Source organism: Canis lupus, chromosome 10 (genome assembly GCF_003254725.2).
Source record: "Canis lupus dingo isolate Sandy chromosome 10, ASM325472v2, whole genome shotgun sequence".
Classification (NCBI taxonomy): domain Eukaryota; kingdom Metazoa; phylum Chordata; class Mammalia; order Carnivora; family Canidae; genus Canis; species Canis lupus.
Genome location: NC_064252.1, coordinates 10328467 through 10353361, shown reverse-complemented (window position 1 = coordinate 10353361; position 24895 = coordinate 10328467). Strand labels below are relative to the sequence as shown.

Sequence of the window (24895 nt, the reverse complement as noted above, 5' to 3'; positions counted from 1 at the left end):
ATCTGAGAGTTAAATTACTAATTTTCCAATGAGTTGAAGGGGAAAAGAAAAAAAAAACGAGCCCACTAATTTAAAGAATGCTTGAGGATTTGCCTTCCCTGTTTCCCAGGATGTGGGTCATTTTTAAAAGGCGAATTCCAGATCTGTCTTGAGTTCCTAAGGAGGGGAGTATCACAGGGAGGTTAACTTTCTGAAATGGCTACAAGAGGAGTGAAGGAGGCAGTGGGAGCCTCCGCTGGCGCTCCAGGGTGTCAGCAGCAGGCCGCACACCTGCAGAGAGGCCTCCCCTGAGCGGTGCGCTCCTCTGGAGGCCTTAGAGCCTACAGCGGCCCAACGGCAGGAGTCACAGCTCAGCGCCCCGTGCACATCCTTTAAGCAGAGCCCCTGGGGGTGGATGCACCAGAGGACTGAGGTGCCCGAATGCTTCTAGACCCCCATATGCAAGGAGAGAGAAGCGCTCCGACAGCACAGCCTGACAGAGTCAGGCCAAGGGGCCACGCTGCCTCCCTCCCGAAGAGGGCCGGGTTGTCTATACCACCGAGCCCTGATGAGCGGGGCCCCCCCAAGTGTGCAGGCCTGTGCACAATCACACCCACTCCCCTAAGCGCACCCCACTGCCTCTCGGTTCTCCTCCCCCCAAGTGCACAGCCCGCTGCTCCTACCCAGTGCTGGGCGCCAGGCCACATCTCCCTCAACAGCGAGAAGTTAACAGCAAGATGTTAAAGAGAGTGACATCCCCTCTCCCCCTGGTCCTCTGATCACGCAGTATCTGTCGCCTGCCTGGATGTCCTTCTTTCTCCTTCAGATGCACAAGGAGGAGGCATCCTTTAGGGATGGGAGGGTCTTTCTTTTCAACCTTTGTCTGGCGCCACTTTTGGGCTGTGATCTGGGGCCAAAGGCAGAGCCCAGCCTTTGCAGCCGGTTCCCTCCCAGACATGGGTCTCAGCCAGCAGGGGCCCGGCCAGCGGCGGCGCACATCTGTGCTCTGGCCCTGGGAGGGGAGGGGAAGGCTGCCTTCCCAAAGGCTCCCCCCAGGGGCTCCCTGCCCCTCTCCTGTGATGCCAAAGCCTGCCACCGAGCTCCAGTTTCTCCCACAGTAACCAGATATGCTGCCTTGAGGGGCCTGGTGCTGGCTCTGCTGTTTTAAAAATGAAAATATTTGCTTCCAACTGCAGTTACCATCTGTTTGCAACCTTTCCTCCTGTCCACATGCCAGCTTGAAACCGCCGCTGTGGCCTTTGGGTCTCATGGACTTTCCCGACAGACTAACCTCTGGCTTCCTCCTGGAATTTCTGGAATAACCAAGACGGATCATCATGAGCCGTCTGTCACTACAAGCCCCCGTCCACTTTTTTACAGGGCTGCCCGTTGCATGTGACATCCAGGCCTCCGCGGTGAGGGCCAAGCACAAGAGAAAATAAGGATCAGAAATTAAAACGTGGAAATTTTTGCAAACCCACAGAGTTCATTATACCTTCCAGAATGCAAGAGGATGGATCGAAAAAAGAAATTGTTCATGTTATCAAAGAAAACAAATTTAAAAAAAATAAAACAGGACTTCAAAGATATTTTGGGATAATGATAGCATGCTGGAAGAGAAAGAACCTGACTTAAAAAAGGGTAAAACCCACGGGAATTTTAAAACATCTGAGGATGTGTAATATTTAACAACACTATCGTGAAGAATAAATGAGATACTAAGAAACGGCAATTATATTGGTTGGGTTATTAACAAAGCAGGTTAGCTTAAAAGCAGGAATCAGGGCACCTGGGTTGGCTTAGCCGGTTAAACATCTGCCTTTGGCTCAGGTCATGTTCTCAGGGTCCTGGGATCGAGTCCCTCATCGGGCTCCCTGCTCAGCAAGGAGTCTGCTTCTCCCCCTCCCTCTCCCTCTGCCTCTTCCAGCTTGTTCTCTCCTTCTCTCTCAGTTCTGGGTAAAAGGTATCTTAGCAATCAGAACTGTAGGAGACACTTTTTTAATCCAGTGCTGGGGTTAGATAGAAGCCCATGCTTGCCCAACCAGTTGTCTATACTTGTTATTCATCATTTCCTGGTTACCGAGAAATGTATCAAAATATGGGTGGGCTCTGGAAAACACAGCAAGCTGGGATCTCTATCCTATGTCACCAGGGAGGACTTAGAAATCTAGATTGGATGAGATAGGGATGGGAGAGAGTGAAGGAAGAGACGAATCCAGCCAACCCCTCAGTTGCAGCTGAACTGTCAGATGTCTGGTATGAAGCATTCGGATGTGATCACGCATCCCAGCGCAGAGGGGTCTGTGGTGAGGAATCAGGAATCAGACAACAATCAAGTCTTGCAGGAAGTGGCACCACATTTCTATGCATACAGAGTTACAATAACATCTAGGAGTTGCAGGTATTCCTGTTAATAACAATAACACATCTGCCAGTCTCTGTGCTGAGAGTTTCACGTTTTATTTCGCTGAATCCTTAAAACCAGCCAGTAAGACAAGTACTATTTTTATCTCCTATTTTTAGAGGGAGAAGTTGAAGTTCAAGAATGGTAACCCCACTGGTAACTGCCAGAGTAGGGATATGATCCGCAGTTCAGGGTGTTTTGTCCTGCGAGTCTGATTCTCCAATATTCACTGGACTCTGTCCTCACCAGATACCTCCCCTAAAGCAGGAATGGCCCTTATAGGCCTTTGTCAATGGTGGTAATTCATTGACCAGTGATGGTTCAGGAACTCAGACCAGTCAGCCTCTAACATTTCCCTTCAGTAATTATTGATCCAAAAAAAAAAAAAAGCATACAACTGTAACTGGTCTAAGCAAACAAATGGGAAGGACTTGGATTCCAAAGAGTAAGGAGAAATGCTCTCTCTCTCTCTCTCTCGCTTTCACTCTTTCTCCCACCCCTCCTTTTCCTACTTTCCCAAAGAGAATAGAAAAGCATATGGCACCAACTGTGACATGAAGCCACCAAACTACCAAGCAGAGAATTCACCTTAGGATGAGGTCTTCTTCATAGATGGCTGTATGGACGAGTAGAAGGAATCCGGGTTGTTGATGACATAATTAAATGGTAGGAATCAACAAATCTTGAAGCTGCCCTACCTCTGGATTTCATTTTATAGGCCAATAAATGTCCTTACTGTTTAAATAACTTGGGGTTGAGTAACCATTCTCTACAACTGAAAACATCCTAACTAATCCCTACCCTATGAGTCTTTCTCAGAGAAGAAGGGGAAGGGTCCACTCATGGGTGATCTCACTCATGTGAGGGAATTTCTAATGTACCCTGTTCATACACAAAGAGGGTGAAGCCTGACATGGAGGGCGAAGCCTGACATGTTGGACCTCATAGCCATTAAGTGTCAAGGCTGAAATATGCACCTAGGAGGGTCTGACACCAAAACGTGCTTTCCAATAAGCACAGTGAGAATCTTGGCCAATGATGAAAGGTGCAACCAGAGTCCAGTCCCGTGCGGAAGTTAGGCAAGGACACACTGAGGATAAAGCCTAACAAGAAATTTGGTTTTTCCTGCAGAATGCCAGTCTCAGCAAGGAACGGGTGTGCTGGCGTCGGAAGCCCCCTGCATGGGCCACTCACTGTGGCAGGAGAAGGGAGAGGCTAGTAGTGAGTATAGAGAGGCTAATCCCTGATACACTGAATGCCGGGTGGAAGACCAAAGCATCACTTTTAGGCTCTATTGGGTGGTGTGTGTGAAGCTACTGATATGCCTTCCTGCCCTAGTCAGGACTGGCTTGACCACCAAGTAGAAACACTTAGAAGAGACAGAAGCTGCTAAAGAAGAAGAAGATGAAGAAAGAAGAAGAAGAAGAAGAAGAAGAAGAAGAAGAAGAAGAAGAAGAAGAAGAAGAAGAAGAAAGAGAGAAAGAAAGAAAGAAAGAAAGAAAGAGAAAGAAAAAGGAAAAGAAAAGAAAAAGAAAAAGAAAAAAAGAAAAAAGAAAAGAAAGACAAAAGGGAAGGGGAAGGAATCCACGGATATTAGGAACATGGTCATTATGTAATTGACAAAGTGGATTCCCCGCCAGATTGGTGGTTTATCTGGATGTCTCTGCTCATTCTGGTCAGTGCTGCACGATATGCAAGTTTCTCCTATCTGTTTGTAGTGTATTTTCATGTTATTATTTCCCTAAAATTGGTAACTATTCTGTCCTAAGTTCTTGCTCAGACGTTTGCATCTGAAAACTCTAAGCACAGTGGTGCCTGGCGGCCTTTCCTGATCTCTACCCGTTCCAGAGCTGGCATATATATATCTGCTGACCTTGAATACGACAATGTTTTAGGGAGTGCCATTCACGTGGTTCTTCTCAGATGGTAGAGTGCACAACTTGAACAACCATACCCAGTGTCCTGCGTGGTCCTCTAACTCCTTGTCCACCATTTGTCTAAGAGTTTCTTAATTGTATCTGGGCCCGTTTTCACTATAGGAGATAGGTCAACTGATTTTGCCACCGTTGTTCAAGTAGCCATCATAAGGCAAAATGCTCTGGTTTGGGTTTCAAACAAGATGTGGGTTAGAATTTTGGGTCTGCTACTTACTAGCTAGTTGGCCGTGGCCAAGTCAATCAACTGAACCATCTATAAAATGAAGTGAATAGTAGCTACTTCATGGTATCAATGGAGGAGTATGTATTAAATAAAACATTTCAATGTGTATTTTTGTTGTTATAATTATGCTTATTGTTTATATTGTCAGAGTCCCGAGCATGGTGTTTGCAACAGGGCAGATTCTCAATAAATGTTAATTTTCTTCTCAAATTTCTATCTCAACCTGTGTCCCTTCTCCTCAGGGGATGAACCCAGCCCAGCGGACACCTAAATTCTCAGTGAAGAGTACCCTCTCCTGACTATTTTCCAAATTGGGTGGGGAGTATTGTGCAGAGGATGTCCCTTGAGTAGTTCTGGGTTGAAGGAAGAGGGAGATAGATAAATTCTTCGGTCCAACATCTGCGAAGTACTGTATATTCTCTCTGCTTTTGAAGATCCTCATTATTTGCTGGCATGTTAAAGGCTTTGAAAAATCTCACTGCGAAGACCTTATTTCATTGTTTTACCAAGTATTTTTCAAATCAGTTAGACTATGGATTCTCTTTTACATCAGACAAGTTAATATCTCACTTTTGTGCTCCACAGGACATGTGTTGGGACACACTCATTTAGGGGCAGAAGCTAAAAAAGCTGGAGAGCACCAGGAAGAAGGTAGGTGTGACCCGAAAGATGACACTCACCAAGGGATCCTGGGGCAAAATTCTCCTGCAAAGTTCTAGAAGGGTCTAGACTTGTGACTTGATAGATGTAGATTATTCCCTCTGGGCAGAGAGGGAGGAGTATATGGGAGCAGAAGAATGAAAGGCAGCAAAAGCACATTCATGAGAGTGTAAGAACTTAGCACTACTGGTTCAAGCCCTTACTGAACAGCTACTATGTGAGCATCGTGTGATGCAAAGGTGAAAAATGTTGTCCCTTGTTGAAGAAAGAAAGGAAAAGGGAGGAAACAGGAAAAGTAGGAAAAGGAATAAAATAGATTAGAAAGGGAAAGAAGACACGTGTGAGAAAAACCTCATCAAGATTTCCGGATGGCAAACATTCCAGTCTTCTCGCTTCACACAAGCTGCCCAAGTAGCCTCTCTTTTAGTACGTGACGATGCCAAGCAAAAGGATTGATTGTCTTTTTTTTTTTTTTTAAGTGAATTCTGCAAAAGGTTAAAATTCTGTTGAGGGGGAAGAAATCAACAACAAATGCACGCATTAGGACAATTCAGTCATTAAAGTGGGCAGCAAATTAGCTAAGGGCAACAATGAAATGCAACCATCTCGATTAATATTTATGAAGCATCTCTGCAGCAAATATGAAGGCTGAGGCTCTGAAACGGCGTAAGAATAAACCTAAAACCAGAGAGAAGGCAGTTTTTTCAAGTGTGCCTTCAGAATATGCATCTTATTCTATCATTTCATTTGCCAAAAAAAAAAAAATTGTCAACAAATTGTCTTCGGTGAAGGAAGATGGGAAAACAAAAGTGGAAAATTAAAAGCTTCATTCAGAGGCAAGCTCAGCATCTGGGAGGCAAATTTCAGAAACTCTGAAATACAAATGTTGTTCTTGGAATATCGGAGCTCATTATTGCTTCCTGCTTGTCCTGCCTCCCCCCCACCACTCTGTCCTGCATGTCATCTCCGGCCCCCCCCCCACCCCAGCCTCCCTCAACCCTTAAAAAACCCAGGTCCCAGATGTAGAGACTCACCCCCTAAATATTCTCTTCCCTTATGAGGCCTTTTGTCAGGGGTTAGCCCCTTCTTTCTGCACGCACTCACGTACTCATTCATTCTTTTACTCATTCTTTGCCAGCCCTGCAGTGCAGCAAGGGCTGTGTAGGTGTGGGGCACTCAGAGGATCTGCTACTCCTTCCAGCTTCAACGAAATGAGGTTTATTTTCTCTTCCCAGTAACCACAGATTTTGTAGGTTTTCATTTTGCATCTTGAGAGAACTTCTCTGATGGTTTTACTACCTCAGGAAAAATGCAAACACACTGGTGAACCATGTTTAACAACTACTCTAGCTGATTTCATTTACTCTCCTGTTTCACGCCGGGGTGGCTCAGGGGTTGAGCATCTACTCTCAGCTCATGGCCTGATCCTGGAGTCTTGGGATCGAGTCCCACGTCGGGCTCCCTGCATGGAGCCTGCTTCTCCCTCGGCCTAGGTCTCTGCCTCTCTCTCTGTGTCTCTCATGAATAAATAAATAAAATCTTAAAAAAAAAAAACAGCAAAGAAAGAGATGAACAAGATTTTTTCAGATAGTAGAAAAGATAATGGAAAAAATGTTTTCAAAGGGTGTGTGTTAGAAGTCCTTAAAGATGGGGGAAGAATGAAAGCTAACCTAGGGCAGCAGACCAGGAAGGGCTTCATGAGGAAAGGCCACTCAATAGGACCTGAAGAACGGGAAGGGGTTAGCCGTGTGTAGTCACTCCAAGCAGAGGATGGCAAGTACCAGGTTACACACAGGGAAGCAAAGATGGGTGGAACTGACTCTAACTGACTCTGACCAGGGGGTGAGATGTCGCATTGACTTCCTAGAGCTTTGCCGCAACAAAGCATCACAAAGTGAGTGGCTTAAAATAACAGATTTATTGCCTCACAGGTCCTAGAGGCTAACAGCCCAAAATTAAGATGTCACCAGGGCTGGTTCCTTCTGGGGACTATGAAGGGGGATCTGTTTCATGCCCCTCTCGTGGCTTCTGGTGGCTTGCTGTCAATATTGGGCATTCCTTGTCTTGTAGATTTATCACTCCAGTCCTCTACCTTCACATGACCTCGTCCTTGCCTCTGTTCACCCAATCCCCCTTGTTATGAGTCCTCCTGGATTAGGACTTACCTAGTGACCTCCTTTAACTTGATGACTTCTGTAGAGACGCTATTTCCAAATAAGATCACAGTTGGAGGTAGGGCGGGCTTGGGAAGTCAACAGACCTTTTGGGAGCTACACAATTCAACCCATAACAGCAGGACACAGAAAGTTTAGATTTTATTTTTAAGCACCAATGTGAAATGCTGGGTACATGGCAAACAATAAAGGTTGGCAAGTATCATTGTTATGCAGAGAAGTTCTTAAAAATGCAAAAAGTTAACAGAATGAGGTTTTTAAAAAGGGAATTGGATTGTGTCACTATACTGGCTGAAATCCCTCCAATGCCCCCACCTCCTTCAAACTCTGAGGAATTCCAAGTCTTTACAAGGCCCACAAATCCCATAGGATCTGGGTCTGCTGTGATCTCCAGCCCTGTCTCCCACCAGAGACTACTAGCCCCTATCTTTTCCTCCCACTCTATCTACACTGGTCTTTCTGTGTGTCCCCAATCGCCCAGGCAGGCTCCCCTACCCACAACTCAGAGCCTCTTTGTGTTTATTGCCTCAGCATGGAATGCTTGCCCACCAGATATGGTCCCTGATGTCAGACAGGCCTCCCTTCTAATACCTCTCTTAGAATAATGCCCTCATCAATTCAATGTCTGTCTCCTACTTCACTGAACTTTTCCTCTTAGCTTTTTTTCTTTTTAAAAGATTTTTATTTATTTATTTGAGAGAGAGAGAGAGAGAGAGAGAGAGAGAGAGAGAGAGAACATGATCGGGGTGGGGTGGGGGGGAGGAGCAGAGGGAGGAGGGAGAAGCAGACTCCTGCTGAACAGGGAGCCTGACGCCAGGGGCGATCCCAGGACCCTTAGATCATGACCTGAGCCGAAGGCAGATGCTTAACTGACAGGTGCCCCTCCTCTTAGCTTTTATAACTTTTTAGACTTATTACACACACATGTGTCTGTCCTTGTCACCAGAATGTGAGCTCTGTTGGGAAAGGGAAATGTATATTCTAGTATGTTCGCTACTAGAGTCACAGCCCCCAGAACAGCACCTGCCACCTAGTAGACGTTCAATATGTTTACTGAATAAATGAATCAAGGGTGCTGATAAAACCAGGTGTCCCTATCCTATTCAAGTACGATCTTCTCTCTCTTTTGGATTGTGTCTGCAATCCACAAATGTCCCACTACTTCTTTGTTTCACCAATGAACCATCTTGGTCCCCAATAAATTTGTCTGTGTTCATTGTTGAACACTCAGCAATGCGTATTTAAAGGACAGATTTTTATCTTGGGGACATGGAGTTAACAGCTATGTTTCCATCTCATTTTATATTCTTCATTTACTTGCGGTTACATAAATCTGGGTTCTGTAGGGATGGGAGGTGAGATGCCTTTAAAATGAACCCCGGAATGCCTGCAGATGCCCCCTTCTCTATCCTGCAGTGGTGGTGGGGGGCTTCCTAAGTTCCATCGAGCAATTAAGTCAAACGATTATCAAGGATCTGAAACATTTCCCTCTGAAGAGTAGGAGTAAATTAGACAGAAGCCAAATTAGAAACCAGAATATTTATCGTACTACAAAATGTGACTTCAGATGCACTGAACCACACAAGAAAATCAATCAGTTTGCTCTGGAATCCTATCTTCTCGTGTTGCTTTGTTTCCTAATCGCAAAGAGTATAACACAAGTTGATCATGTACCTTACAAAACTGATTTGAAAAGAAAAGACTTTTGTCTATTTCCAAAATTTGCATCAGTCTTTAGTAGAAGAAAATCTGCCACTGCTAACGATATTCAAAAGAATGTGCTGTAAGTCCTTAAATTAATTCCAAAGAGACAGTCCAAACATATTTTAGACAAGGCGTCATCCCTGAAATAAATGAATAGCTTCCCAATCTGACCACTCAATTAAATGCACAAATTTTGCTGAGATAATTTTAAATTCAGGCATACTTTGTAACAAATGTATAACATATCGGGGTGCCTGGGTGGCTCAGTAGGTTGAGTGTCCGAGTCTTGATTTTGGCTCAGGTCAGCATCTCAAGGTCATGAGATGGAGTCCTGTGTCCAGCTCTACATTCAGTGGGGAGTCTGCTTGACATTCTCTCTCCTCTCTCTGCCTCTATCCCTCCCCTCCCCCAAACCCCCACCCCCTGTGCTTGAGAAGTCTCTCTCTCTCTCTAAAACAAATGAAGAAATAAAATCTTTAAAAAAAATGTAAACACACTCAGTTTGTGGTATATCAAGTTTTCTAGTGTGCATCTCGGTTAATTAAAAAATGGTTCACTACATTTTTTACAAATTATTTATGATTATAAATATCTATGAATATAAATTTATGATTATAAATTATTATTTATATATTATTTATACATTCTTCAGGGGAAAAAAATTACCTAATTTGAAAATTCATGGTGCTGGTCACATCTTTTAAATTATACAAATAGTTAAAAGTTACTGTACTATTCTTTTAGTCCATTAATTTCATTGAGGCTCCTACTTTAAAGAGAAGCCTTCCTTACAAGGATTCTTATTCAAAAGACATTCCTGATCAAATGCCATAAGTAATAAAACTATTATCAAGAAGGAGGGGTAACAGAGAGGGAAGAGAGGAGGAGGAAGAAAGGGGAAAAAAAAACCCAAACATTTCTGGGTGACAAGGAGATTTCCAAATTCCAGCAAAAAGCCCAGTAATTTCAATGAATTAACACTCAATGCAAAAATTTTAATAGTATTTAGTAGTATTTAGTAGTATCATGCCCTTAGAGTTTCATGCCCAGCCTTGATTGACAGTAAATAAAGATGTGCCTGTCTTTGGAGCTGTTACTATATTTGTGGTTTAAAATTAGTGGCCAATTTACCCAGACTGGCCGGGGGCTTCCATCGATCAGTGCTTTTTTTCACGTAGCCTCAATGGACAACTTCAAATAACCTATCAGCTAATTCAGTCAGAAGAAGGGCATTGGTAATGCCTCCAGGCTCATTCCCTGTAATCTGAGTAAAAGTCACGAGGGGATATTATAACTAATAGCACCCCGGGAGAGTAATGGAGAAGGACTGGCTTGGAAGGTTCTCGGCTACATGGAATGTGTTCCTTCGTTACTTGGCTGAGGCCTGTTTGGTCTTCATTCCGTGCAACACAGACTTTTCATCATGGACCGAGGCATGTTCCAAGGGAAGATGATAATTAGTAATAGTGGGAGAGCTTCATGCTGAGGTCAGAGGCACTTTGGTGAAGGCAAACAACACAGAGGTTTCCACTTACTAGAGAACAAGTCAGAGGGCTTGGTTCTAGTTAAAACAGAGAATGATTCTCATTCCGAATCATTTTCAGAAACATAAATTTTTCCAGAAACCTAGAGGTAGTTATGGAATGAAAGTGCCTCTAGGGAAAATGCAAACAGAAAAGCTTGAATGTATTCTCTGGAAGTTCCCCAGAGCTTTTCTTTATACCCCAGACGTTTCTGGTGAACGGGCCTTATGAGACGAGGGTGTTGCTTTGAAAATTAACCTTGTCTCTTTTGGAACATTGAGAAAAATACTTAACGTATTTCCCCCTCTTCCACTCCTGCCTACTTTCCAAGCAAAATTTACTCTTGAAATATCTTTTAATTTTGTTCATCTCAAAACTATTTAAATGAATGATTCAAGATTTCAGAAATTTCAAAACTTCACAGCCAAGTTTATTTATTAATCGTTTATACCCCCATGTATTTATTGAGCCCCTGCTGGGCACTGGAGATGCAGCAATGCAAGGACCAACCAGCTCCTTTCTCTTACGAAGCTTACTTTGAAGTTGGGAATGTAGAAGTGTTTCCAAAAATGAATAAAAGAATAATAAATAAACAAACAAACAAACAAAAAATATATATATCAGATGGGTTTTGTGCTTCCTGAGAATCAATATAGGGCATTCTGAGAGAGAGAAAGGGACATGTGGTGATTCTAGATTGAGTGGTCAAGGAAGTCCTCTCTGAAAAGGCAGGAGTAGATCTGAGTATCAAATGACAGGAAGGAACCAGCTATGCAAAACTCAGGAAGGAAGAACATTTTGGGCAGAGAGAAGAGCCAATCAATGCACAGGCCCTAGAGCAGAATGAGTGTGGTCTGTTCTAGGAACAGGAGGACGGCCAGGGCGGGTAAGTGGGTTGGCATGGAGTAACCCCAGCCCAGAAATGAGCTCTCGCTGTACCCTTGATTAAATTGGTAAACACCAAGGTAGGTAGTAAATTCTGATCTGAGTTCTGTCCCCTTCCAATATAATCTGCATGTCACTGCAAAGTAACCTAAAATATCATGTTAAGTAATTGAACTATCATGTCCAAAAATCATCTTATAGATCATCTGCCTACAAGAAAAAAAAAAAAAGTCCAAATTCTTTAGCTTGACATTCACAAACCTCCAAAAACTTATGCTAATCACTCTATACAACTTCATGTCCCTCTGCTCACTTTTTTTTTTCCCCCTCTGCTCCTCTAATAAAAACTCTCTCTTCTTCAGCCAGGCCTTCCCCTCCAACACTCCTTGTATTTTAATCTCAATTTTTTTCTCCTGCCATTCCCCCTGGTCCAGCATGACCAGCTACCTCCTCCCAACAAAGTTCCATCAATTTCTGTCAGTTAGAAGTCTTTTGGTAACTACCATAAGGAAATCCAACACAAAGTGGCTGACATAAAAAGAGGAAGTTTCTGGCTCAAGTAAATTAAATGAACAAAGTGAAACAAACTTGAGGCAGAGTTTTATCCAGAGGCCAATGTTACTACTTTGAGATGATCTCGACTCTGTGTGGCCCCATGTGCTGGCTTCATTCTCAGGCTGGCTTCCTTCAGATGCCAAAACTGGCTGTCACAGTTCTAGGGTTGAATAAGGTTTCCCCCAAAGTCATGTATGTCTACCTGGAACCTGTGAATGTGGCCTTCTTTGGAAATATGGTCTTTGCAGATGCAATCAAGTTAACGTGAGGTCGTACTGGGTGTACGGTGGGCCCGAAACCAATGACCTTCTAGGAAGCAAAAAATTCGGACCCACAGAGAAGCAGAGCAGACTCTCTGTGAAGACAGCAGCAGAGATTGGATTGATGAGGCTACAAGCCAGGGAATGCCAGGGACTGTACCAACCACTGGAAGCTAAGAACATACAAGGAAGGACTCTTCTCTAGAGCCTTCAGAAGGAGCACTGCCCTGCCAACACCTTGATTTTGGACTTCTGGCCTAGATTTCTGTTGTTTTAAGCCACTCAATTTGTGGTGATTTATAGGAGCAGCCCAAGAAAACTAACACAGGCCCCTTCTCCATCCCTGCCTTGCAGGGGAGGAGGGAAAGATATACCTGGTAGTCCCCATGGAAAAGAGAAGCTTCTTTTCAGAAGCCTCGGCAACTTTTCCTCATGCTTCCCATGTCCAGGTTGGAGTCAATCACTGCAACCAGTCCTGCTTGGAACTAAGAGATCGTCTCTCCCATTTAAAACACGAGGCAAAATGGTGGGACTTATTTCCTTTGTCATGAAAAGAGGGAAATAAATCCTAGAAAAGGAACCAACTCTACTATTGGTAGCAATTTAGATGGTTTTGGCTGCAAGTTACAGAAAAGCTGCCTCTAGCTGGCTTAAACGTTGAAGAAATGTACTCTCTTGTAGAATAAGAGAACTAGAGGCAGATCAAGCTGTGGGCAGTACAAATAGGGCTCCCACTCTGGATCCTCTTACTCTCCAGACTTCACCTCCTTCTATGTGCCAGCCTTGTCTTCATGCCAGGGTCACTCATGATCTCAAAATGACTGCCCGAAGCAACTAGGGCAACCAACATCCTTTTTCTGTGCAGTGAGAGAGAATAAAAATCGTATTCCCAATTATGAAACAGAAATCCTTCCTTTTAGACTGAGTGGACCCACTTAGCTCTCATGCTTACTCCTAGGCCAGCATTAATGGCTACAGAAATGCCATCCACTGGTTGGCTTAAGCCTGGTTCTTTGAACAAATCAATGGGAGAGGGGAGGAAAGCGAGGGTGAGATTACCAAAATGGTTTAGCATTAGACTAATCAGAATTCTCCCTTGGAGCTAAAGATAGAATTTACTTACCCTGATGCTACGGTGGAGGGGATTCTGAAAAATATGAGAAGGATGAACGGATGCTGGTTAGGCAACCAAGGTTGCCCACCCCAGCATCCTCTCAAGTGTAAATCAGATCTTCCTACCTCCGTGAAGCCTCCCCTCCCGCATCACTCTAACCAGAAGCAAACTTCCTCTCTGATTTCTTCAGCATTATGGCTCACACTGACATTGCCCACTTAGCATAGAGTTTTAATTGTATTTTTGCATACACATTTCTATTCTCCCGAATTCTTAAAATTAGAGTATGTGTATATCGCAGTATGTCTAGTATATCACCTTACCCAGAGTAGTTTATCCTCACAAAAATCTGTCACTTATTTGAGTGACTGCTGATATAAACATGGAGAACCAGGCAGCCTTTAAATTTAGCAATAGGGGTCTAGGCCCGGCTCACAAATTCAATCCTTCCTCCTTCTTAATAGAAATTTACCCTGGCTCATTATCGCAAGAGTCTTTTATGCAGACATCTTGGTGATTTTCAGCCTTGGAATTCATCTGCATTTAATAAAATGGTGAGACTTTGAACCTAATTAAATAGTGAGAAGCCCTGGTAATACATGACTTGGCTAATATTTTGAGTAACAATCTGAGTGAGGTACAAATGCTAGAGTGATAATACAAGCTTCCTTACAGAAGCTGAGTAAGATAAAGGAAGGAAGATCTCTTCAGTTGTGCAAAAATGTTTTAGTCCCTTTTCCCATTTCAATAACGTAAATCACAATTGTGTTTATCCATTCAAACTATAAGTTTTTCAGCATCCTCTGAGTCTAATCCAGTAACCATACGTACAAGTTTTCAGAATTCTGTTGCTTCACACTATGTCACTAAATCTCTATTACCTTTAAAAACAATCGTACCATGTTCAGTAGCCACATTTTTCCTAGAAGGGTTTCTTATCTAAAATCTCAACGATCTAGCATGGATTTGGATTATTGATTCATTAAGGGGAATGTGACCACTTTGAAGATGTCTTGAAGACATCTGAAATTCTCTCTACAAGTGAATTCTAGTATTTCTGATGGTTGTTATTGTTACCTTAGTGAATAATGTAATGTCCTGGTCCCGTTCCATAACCAGTAGTAATAAAAGTGGTCAATAATGTGTTTCAAGGTGAATTCCTCTTTCAAAGAATGAGAGTAAATCATTAAATCTTTTCCTTAAAAATAGAGTTGGGTGGCTCTGTCGGTTGGGCATCTATCTGCCTTTGGCTCTGGTTGTGGTCCTGGAGTCCTGGGGTTGAGCCCAGCGTCAGGCTCCTCACTCAGTGTGGAAACTGCTTCTCCCTCTCCCTCTGCCTGCCACTCCCCCTGCTTGTTCTCTCTTTCCCTCTCTCTCTTTCAAATAAATAAATAAGATACTTAAAAAAAATAGAAAGAGTTGAGAGTAGAATATCTATAGACAAAACACCTGATTTTCCCCCTCAGAGGGAAATGGGAGCAAGAAAATTAGATATATACACTCCCAGCGACCTTCCTGTAGGTTGCTGGGGATAACAAAGCCTGCCTGACCTGAGTGCTAAAGATGCATCACCGTTAATTTACCACCTTGAGCAAGCTTTGGTCTCATTTTTATAAAGAACTAAGGAGAAGGTGAGCTTTAACAGTGATTCAAATCTCCAGAAACATTTAATGTCCGCTGACTATTGTTCAAGCCACTAGACAGAGTAAGGAAAAACACTACTGGACAGTTCAACACCCAAATTTTAGTTCTGTGTGCTTCCAGGCCTACCCTCTATACTCTCTCACTTTCTAATGAGATATGCATTTAACTCTTCTACAGACCCATTTTGAGAACTATGGATGGGCTGGAGGTGAGAGCAGGAAGGCAGGTGGAGAGAGGGCATTTCAAACATAACAGCATAAAAATGGTTTTGATGTGGCTTGATGGAAAGCATTTCCAAGGCATAAAAATTCTTTTACAGCTTTATTTATTGATTTATTTTAGAGAGGGAGAGGGAGGGACAGGGAGGGAGAAAGCACGTTGCGCATGAGAGGCAGAAGGAGAGGGAGAGGCAGAGAACCTCAAGCCAACTCCCTACTGAGCACAGAGCCCAGAGGCTGGGGCTCAATCTCACAACTCTAAGGTCATGACCTGAGCTGAAACCAAGGGTCGCACACTCAATCGACTGCGCACCCAGGCCCCCCCATAACATTTTTTTCAATTCCCAATTTCCCAATTTGGGCCTGAGCACCAGGCACTGGCGAGTTACTTAGCTCACAGACACCAGGAAACCAGCGAGTGATGAACCAGGGGGGCATCAGCCCCTCTGAGCCCAGGTGCAGCTCCACTCCATATCGTGTGACCTTGAGAAGTTACCTAACTTTTCCCTAAGCTCCAATTTTCACATCTGTAAAATGACAGTGATCATAGCCCTTCCTCACTCTGTGGGGTGGTGGCGAAGATTAAACCATCTACTCCTATGAAGCAGCTAGCACAGGGTCTGGGACACGTGAAGCCTTCGTGAGTGTGAGCTGCTGTCACAATTACTGGGGGCAGCCAGCCTGTTGGAGGCTCCCTCTCAACGCTCTGGCCCAGAGCTGTCAGCCCCCCGTGCAATTACCCGGACAGAAGCATCTGCTCCCCTCATTTCTTATCTCTTCATTCCCCTATGCTGCTTCTAGAATAATTTATGTCACAAGAGGTGAAAACAATCATGTCTCTATTTACATAACATTAACCTTATTTTCCTTCTTCCCTCAGAAATGCTCCCTGTTATCAAATTAGTCCAGTTTGAAGATGACATCCACTAGAGCTAATCAAACCGAACAGTTTCTGTTCCTTGGTATTATCCTCGATTCTCATCCATTAGGGTAACAGCTTGCATGACTTTCACAGGAGCTGGGCACACTCACGCTGGAGATTGTCAGCCCTTGGTGGCTGCAGTCGAGCCGGTTTACCGAATGCTAATAGTTGTGTGTGTGACGTGGCCTGGTTTTCTCACGCCTGCCACTCCTTCGCTGCAGAGAATCACACTGCAGAGAGGCCCCTCTTGCTCAATCCAAAATCTAGTTCTATCTCAGTTGTCTGCTGGGCTCTCTAGTGCTAACCTCCAACACACTACATTTCTGAATACAGATAGCAAAGGATGACCATTTACTGTCTTAGCCCTCGAGTACCAACCTAGTGCTCACGCACGGCATCCTCAACCGGTGGAGTGCCCTTTGAGATTTGTCGATGTGTCTGAAACATTGTCTGAAACATACGCTTGGTGTGTCTCGTACGTCTAGATGTCCTTTGTGTTTGTGACGTTACTCATGCTCTTGTTTCTCTTGCATACAAATGTCCCCTAGGAGGCAGGTGTAGAAGCAAATGCCCTTGCTTCCTCCCCTGCTTTCGAGGCTGCATCCCAATAATTCTAAGAATGCCTGCATGACAAATGATAACTGCATTATTAACATACCTCCAGCCAACGATAGAAAACAGCCATGATACCAAATAGACATTTGGTATTTTGGACTAAAGTTTCAGATGTTCCAAATCACATCTTCAGATCTCACTTTTTATGTCTCTTGGGTTCTGGTCAGAGCATGTAATTTGTACATACCACTCAAGTGGTAGAAAAATGATTGATGACACGCAGCCCTACCGAGTTGTGGGGCCTTTAAAAATGTGTTTATATTCTGTTGAATTTTATATTCTGCTGAGAAAAAAAATGTTTATAAATTTTTAAAACCAATTGCTGATTCCTGCTACTTAATGATTATTACTCTTAGAAAAAAGATGTTTCCCCACTTTCCTTCTTTCTTGAGTGTGAATATGATACATACTCGTTAAAAGAATTCAAACGAGTACAAAAATGTACAAATGTGATAGTAGAGACCACTTGAAACTCCTCTCTCTGAAGATAGCCACCATTTACATTTTGCTGAATATCCTTAGCGGTATCTCTCTATGAATATGTACATGAAGATGTAATTCTCCATAATGTCCTAGAACCTGGCTTTTCCAGTCAGCAATATGTTTGGACATTTTCCCATGCCCATAAATATAGCTCTGCATTTGTGTTTCTCATTATGTCCTCCCTTCCCTTCCAGATAAGAATGTAAGTGTATGTAAGTGGGATGGTGTGGAAACAGGTAAAGGGTGGAGGGGGAGACATTAGTCTCCATCATCATAGTTCATGATGACATAGTATCCACTGTACTGACAGGTCATAGCTTTTTACCTCATCCCCTCGTGATTGATGTTCGTTCCCAATATTTCACAATTATAAATTTTTTGAGCTCTTTTCTCCCAACAACTTTATTTTTTTAAAACCTATTTGTAGATACCGCTTTATCTTAAGCCTGACTCTTGTCTGAAACACCTTGCAGTCAAGAAAAATTAGGACAGTGTTAGTTCTGTTCAATTCTGAATGTTTCGTTGGATGCCTGTGATTTACTTTTCTCAAAGTGAGTCTCCTGTTTCTTGATAACATGTAAAGTATCCTATACACAAGAAAATCTTAATTAGACTATGAAGAATTGGTTTCAACTGGTTTTCTTACTTAGCAAACAATTCAAGATTTACTTGCTAATAGAAAATTGCTGGTTTATGTGCCAGTTTTTGTTCATGGTAGTTCTGACAAGTCACCCAAGAACATGCAGTTTCATCCCCATAAAAAGTCTCCTTTTCACAAGTCATTGGGCTCAAGCTGTCTCAGTGCACGTGGTCATTCACCTTGTATGACAGTCCTCAAAAGTAAACTGGGAAAGGTTGAGAAGCTTACCTATGTTATAGGGCCATTCTAACTAGATCAAAATTCATTTCCAGAAAGTAAGACAAAAAGATCCAAATCAGAATATTAGCATTTCAACTTCTTATGCTTGGGAAGATTCATTCTTCTGGAAAATACTATGCTTGCACAATCATTCATTCATTTATTCAACCAATAAACTGTGATGTGCATAGTGCCCTGCAGGCACATGGTCCCAATATCCATTGATGGCTCAGGGCTGGGCAAGTATCAGGACTTTGCTGGTATCTCGACCTGCACTTGAGCCAAGTATATTCCCCTTTTACAGCCCAGCTCCTTCCAGCTAAGTCTAGAAGCTGAGTAGCCACTCTGCACACACCTAAGTTGGAGTTAGGAGGCCAGACTCTGACACTTGACCCCTAAACTCGAGGCCCATGTATACCTCAGGGTGGCCACCTTCACATCCAACATGAGCAATACTGGATCAATCTCACAATTTTTGCAAATGCCAAATCATGTGTCTGAAAGACTCTGGCACACCGTAGGCCTTTATTTATTTTTTTAAAGTTTTTTTTTAATTTATTCATAAGAGACACACAGAGAGGCAGAGACACAGGCAGAGGGAGAAGCAGGCTCCCCTGCGAAAGAGCCCAAGACCCCGGCCAGGATCATGACCTGAGCCACAAGCAGAGACACTCAACCACTGAGCCACCCAGGCGCCCCGACAGTAGGCCTTTAAAAAGCGTTATATAGAGCTACCATCTTCAGTGTCAAAGTAGAAAAAGAATATTTTCTATTTGCTCCCTCTCATGACTCAAGTTAAAATAAGAAAAACCAAAACATGTTAGTAAATCCATCCTCATCTGTGGAAGCTAACAGAGAATTTTTTTTAATATTTTTTTTATTTATTTATGACAGTCACACAGAGAGAGAGAGAGAGAGAGAGGCAGAGACACAGGCAGAGGGAGAAGCAGGCTCCATGCACCAGGAGCCTGACGTGGGATTCGATCCCGGGTCTCCAGGATCGCGCCCTGGGCCAAAGGTAGGCGCCAAACCGCTGCGCCACCCAGGGATCCCGCTAACAGAGAATTAAAAATTACTTTTTTAGTTAAAAGCCAGGCTCCTCTTTTCCTTTTCCCAACCTATTAAACATCTTGAAAAAAATATATATATATATATGTTGAAAAACAAAAGCCAGTCACCTTTACTTAGAAGCTGCAGGTGGTGGCTGCCTTTGGTTCCTTTTTTTTTTTTTTTTTATTTATTTATGATAGTCACACAGAGAGAGAGAGAGAGAGAGGCAGAGACACAGGCAGAGGGAGAAGCAGGCTCCATGCACCGGGAGCCCGACGTGGGATTCGATCCCGGGTCTCCAGGATCGCGCCCTGGGCCAAAGGCAGGCGCCAAACCGCTGCGCCACCCAGGATCCCTGCCTTTGGTTCCTGATCCTTATCTCTACCCTGGTTCCCACTCGGGTTTCAAGCTCTAAGTCTACTAATTGCTGGTCCTTTGTTCTGAAGGACCACCTTACAGATCAATGGAAGAGAAACTGTAATAGGAGACTTGATTTTATCTTGTCCCCACAGATAATCAGAAAATCGGTTCACCTAGAGGTTAGTATGACTATCTCAGGCAGAAGCAGATATTAAAGCTGCGAGGACAGTTGGCTAATGATTGTGTCACTGTGTGTCTCATTCCACAGCCCCAGGGAACGCGAGAAGCAGCAGCAAGTTTGTTTTGACTCGGAGTCCTCTTATTATCCACCCACCGAAGACCTCTCCTTAGTTCCCTGTTTCTGTTTCTCCAGTTATTTCTGACTATTTAAGTTTATTTATTTCTCCCCCATCTGTGGATGAAGTCCTTTCCTAACCATAGCCCCTCTCATTCCAACAGAACGTGGTCTAGAGGGGAAATTGTTCTCATCTGTAGAAGCACACAGTCTTAAAAAGAGGGGAAAAAAATCTTTGTAAATCTTTGGGATTTTTACTCCTAACCTCTCATTCTTCAGATGAGCGAAGAGCATTAGAATAAGAATGAAAATCAGGTCCTGGGACCTCTGCAACACTTAAAAAAAAAAAGATTATATTTATTTATTTGAGAGAGAAAGTGAGAGAGGGTGTGCACATGTGCAGTGAGGGAGGCACAGAGGGAGAAGCAGACTCCCCGCTGAGCAGCCCAGACCCCCCCCGCTCCCCTGGTCTCCATCTCAGGACCTTGGCATCAGGACTGGAGCTGAAGGCACCCATTTAACCCACCGAACCACCCAGGTTCCCCTCCAGAACACTTTCCAAATTTGCTACAGCTACGAAATAACTAAGTTACCCTTAGTCAGTTTTTAGATTAGGTGAGCTCAAAAAAAAAAAAAAATAGGCGGGCTCAATATTTTTCTTTTCTCCAGGGAAGAAAAGAAGGAAGAGCTCCTCTGTGTCTCCCGTGGTCTGTCCCACATGGTTCTAGACAGTCTGTCCAGGCTGGAGGAGTCGCGCCCCTCGAGCAGCTGCACCCTTTTATTGATGGCTGTGTCCACAGCTGATTAAAAAGTAGAAAAATTCAATCAAGTGGCTGATTGTCCTGAGCCCCTTTCCCCCTCCCACGCAAAAAAGTCTAAAGCTACCATCTTCACTTTCAAAGCAAGAAAGATCTGTGTGGTTCTTGCCCTTCATGACCAGTAATAGGAGAACATATGTGGCAATAAAAGTCTCCCCTGCAGTGTTTTGACAACGAGCATCTTTGTCCAATATATTCCCTTCACCAGACATTAGAATCTATTCAATCTGAATTCTCAAGACAGTTTTTTTTGCCTCTATTAGAGTATTGTATATTTAAGAAACACATTATTTTAAAATGATGGTTTTCATTAAAAATTATCATTTATCTTTTCCTGTATTTACTTTTGTTGCAGTAAATTGTGACATTTTTTTCTCTTCCTATCATAGCAAGACAAATTCACTTTGGGAAGATAAATGTCACATTTTAATGAAAACCAGCGTACAGCGTGGATGGGGATAGTGAGCCTAAAAGGGGAACAGGCAGGCGTACACTTTGACATTTCTCATTCTTCTTGGCCACCGCATAAGATTTACCTTTATTTTTTTAATATTGGAAAAATTACCCTGCAAATCCCATCAGGAAGATAAACTAGATATCTTGGGAGTTCATCAACCGTCACAAACCTAACCCAGAAAAGAAATTCCCCACACAAGACAAACTTGCAGTTAAATGAGAAGTGAAAGAAAGCCAATGAGAATTGGAATGTGGAATGTTTCGTACTCCAAATAAGACAGGGGCTGTAGGAGCATGGCATGGGATGCAGGAGAGCCCGTTGCTGGTCTTCGAGGCTGGGAGAAGAGCGCTGGGCCCAAGGCTAAATCACGAGACTCCCGGGAATTTCAGCCTTGAATCATGTAAACGTGAGCTGCAGAATGAAGTAGTTTTTTTGTGTGTATAAACTCATCTAGTTCATGGGGGATATTTATCTTTTCTTTCTTTCTTTCTTTCTTTCTTTCTTTCTTTCTTTCTTTCTTCTTTCTTTCTTTCTTTCTTCTTTCTTTCTTTCTTTTCTTTTTTTTTTTTTTTTTTTTTGGCTGCCCAGCATCTGAACCTCTTTCCCAGGTTTGGAGAATTTCTTTTGCGGTGAGTCCTGGTGGGAAGCATGGCCTGCCTGTCACTGCAGAGGCAGAAAGGAGCAGATAGCAGTTTTTCCCCTCCGAGGAATCGAGGCAGTTGTGCTACCCAAGCTTGGCTGCTCAGGTGCTCCCACTCAGATGGTGGAGACCAAAGCAGTTTCTGCAAACAGGAATTTGTTCAAGCTGCAGGGACTCTGGCACCCTGTGTCCAGTGCTGATGGGAGAAGCTGAGGGTATGCAGTTGCTAGTGCTGGTGGCAGCGATGCTACCAGAGACCTGGCCACAAGCCTGCAGCAGCAAGTGGCCTCCCCACGCTCATCCTTCAGTGGGATTGGGCTGGGTATTGTAAGGAGTCTCCATACATGTCTCCTGGTTCCTGTCTAATTTCCCAACCTAATTTTCTAGAAACCCTTGCTACTCAAAATGTAGTCAAGAAACACGCTGGAAATGCAGAATCTGAGCCTCCCCCCAGACCTACGAGTCCAAGTATTAAAGTGCAGTACAGTGCCTGGCACAGAGGAGGACCTTGATGAATATTTCTTGAATGTACGGATGCATAAAAATGTGTCCAAATTTGGTTTCGCTGAAGTTATCTGAATATATTTCTTCAAAATATATGTATGGGGATCCCTGGGCGGCGCAGCGGTTTGGTGCCTGCCTTTGGCCCAGGGCGCGATCCTGGAGACCCGGGATCGAATCCCACATCAGGCTCGCGGTGCGTGGAGCCTGCTTCTCCCTCTGCCTGTGTCTCTGCCTCTCTCTCTTTCTCTCTCTGTGACTATCATAAATAAATAAAAAATTAAAAAAAAAAACAAAATATATGTATGCAAAAAGCCCTTAACCCGATGGTTATAGTCTTGAAAAAAAACTGAAGTATTATGTATAAGGAATTGCATTTCAAATGCGTTTCATTGATGTTTAAGGGACTCTTACAGTGAATCCTTCTCTAAACTCATTATGCCTTTTCAAGTGGGTAATCACTCTTTCATTTATCTGTGTTGTTAATATTTATTCTTTAAAGCAAGGCACACCCACAGTAGAGATTACCGTAATCAAATGATGTGTCGCTGAGATGACCATTGAAATTCTCTCCGTGGCCCTCGTTATTTTGATCCTTTCCATTGGTTCCCTACAATGCCAGATCCACATGACCTTGGTGCCTATCAGCAATAGCTAAGCAACCAAAATGGATACACAAAGCAGCTCCCTTTACAAAGTCAACCGAATGCTACAGTCCCAAAGCGCTGCTCTCTATTGTATTTGGCTACCTGCAATGACTGAATTAAGGGCGACTTGCCCTCTCAGTCGGCATCGTGCCAGCCTCGAGAGCCTTCAACAGGCATGCCAGCCAATGTTGATAGAGTGTCACTAAAAAGTGCCTAAGCAAACATAGCTCTCTGGTTCTCACCTAGTAGAGAAGCAAACCTATTTTTAAGAAGCTTTGCTGAAGAAAGCTGGAAAAGAGATAGTCATAGTAAGAATTTGAGGAGGAGGAAATGCTACAGCTTTGCAAATCAGTCACTGAATTACTTGTTGTGTTCTCAAGAAAGTTTCTTAACCCTCTCCATCTGTAGTGTCCTCCTACATAACCTGGAGGTAGTAAGATGCTTATCTAATAGGGTGTTATGCGCATCAAGTGTAAGAATGGATATAAAACACACTGCCAGGTACATACTTATTGCTCTGGAAATACTAGCTACTGTGATTGTTGTATTTCTACTACAAGATGCCCAGCACATCGACAATTTATCAGATGATCCAAAACTAGTTACGGCAATACATACTTCACAGATAACAGGATGATTTTTCAGCGGCATTGACTTTGATCCCCACCTCCCAACCCCAAACAACAACTTTTAAAAACTGGCCACCACATATTTTAAGAGTTGTGGGGCAGACAAAGCACAGGTTTTGGCAACACATGTATCAGGGGTAGAACTGCACAATCATAGATATCATTCTCCTTTACCCTTCCTAAGAATGAACAGATTTTTATTTAGGTATTAGCCCCACTTCCCCATAACCCATGGGTGGAGAGCAAGCTCATGTTGACAGTGGATTTAAGGGGCCTTTGGGAAATCTCATTCCCCTGGTCAGAGTGACTAGTTAAAGAATTCAGGCCTTAGCCAATCAGGACATTTAATCTTGTCACAAAGACTGATTTAATTATTGACCAATGAGATATGAGGAGAGATACAGCAGCCATGAGAAGGCACCTCAGGGGTGCCTGGGTTGCTCAGTCAGTTGAGCATCATCACACTCTTGATTTTAGCTCAAGTCATGATCTTTGTGTTGTGAGATCTAGCCCTGCATGGGGCTCTGCACTCAGCCAGGGATCTGCTTGAGATTTTCTCTCTTCCTCTCCCTCTGCCCCACACCCCACCCAGCTTAGGGGCACACAGGTGTACTCTCTCTCAAATAAATTAATAAATAAATACATGAATAGCAAGCCTTAAAAAAAAAGAATGCACCTCAAATACTTCCTATCATAGGATCATCATTGACCAGGGGCCCCAGGTACTGTACTTTGATTCATCCCCAAGTTAGCAGGTCCAAATGGTCCCTGCTTATTTCCTTTCACATGTGCATTTTCCCTTAAGAAAGCCCAATACATATAATCCTACCTTGATGTCAGCTCTTGGAAGATCCTGACTCACACAGGGGGTTTGCTGGAGGCTCCTAGAAAATAAGTCTCTTTGTTCTTTTTTAAGGCACTGGAGGTCATGTTCTTTCTTCCTCTAGATTTCATGAATGCCATGTAAAGCCTGGAACTGCCCCAGTCATTTTCCAACAAGAGTTCTCTTCTCTGGGTTAAATATCCTTAGGTTTTTTTCAACATTTCTTTATATTAAATGGCTTTCAGATCCTGTAACTCTCTTAAGTGTACCTAGAAATGAAAACATTGACAAAGTGAAAATAGAAAATACAGCAAGAATACAGCCTCCCTTGTTTCTCATTATATGGCTTCAGCTTTTGGAGGAATTGTATATATATTTTTAGGAATTTGGTAGCCACCTTTCCTTTACCTATTGAGAGGCTGACACTTAGAATGCAGCTATGAAATGGTTACTTTTTCATGTTTCAATAAATGGAAGCAAAGAACCCAGACCCCAGGGGCAGACTAAGTTCCAATC

The 24895-nt window shown here is 43.3% G+C and overlaps 1 long non-coding RNA gene across 2 annotated transcripts in view; it reads right to left on the bottom strand.

The window, feature by feature from the left end:
* Positions 1-24895, bottom strand: part of LOC112677892 (uncharacterized) — a 98116-nt gene that overhangs the window by 71569 nt on the left and 1652 nt on the right. For both annotated transcript variants that reach the window (XR_007413362.1, XR_007413361.1), the window contains exon 2: positions 24386-24648. This is a non-coding gene — a long non-coding RNA (uncharacterized LOC112677892). The remainder of the gene's footprint in view (positions 1-24385; positions 24649-24895) is intronic.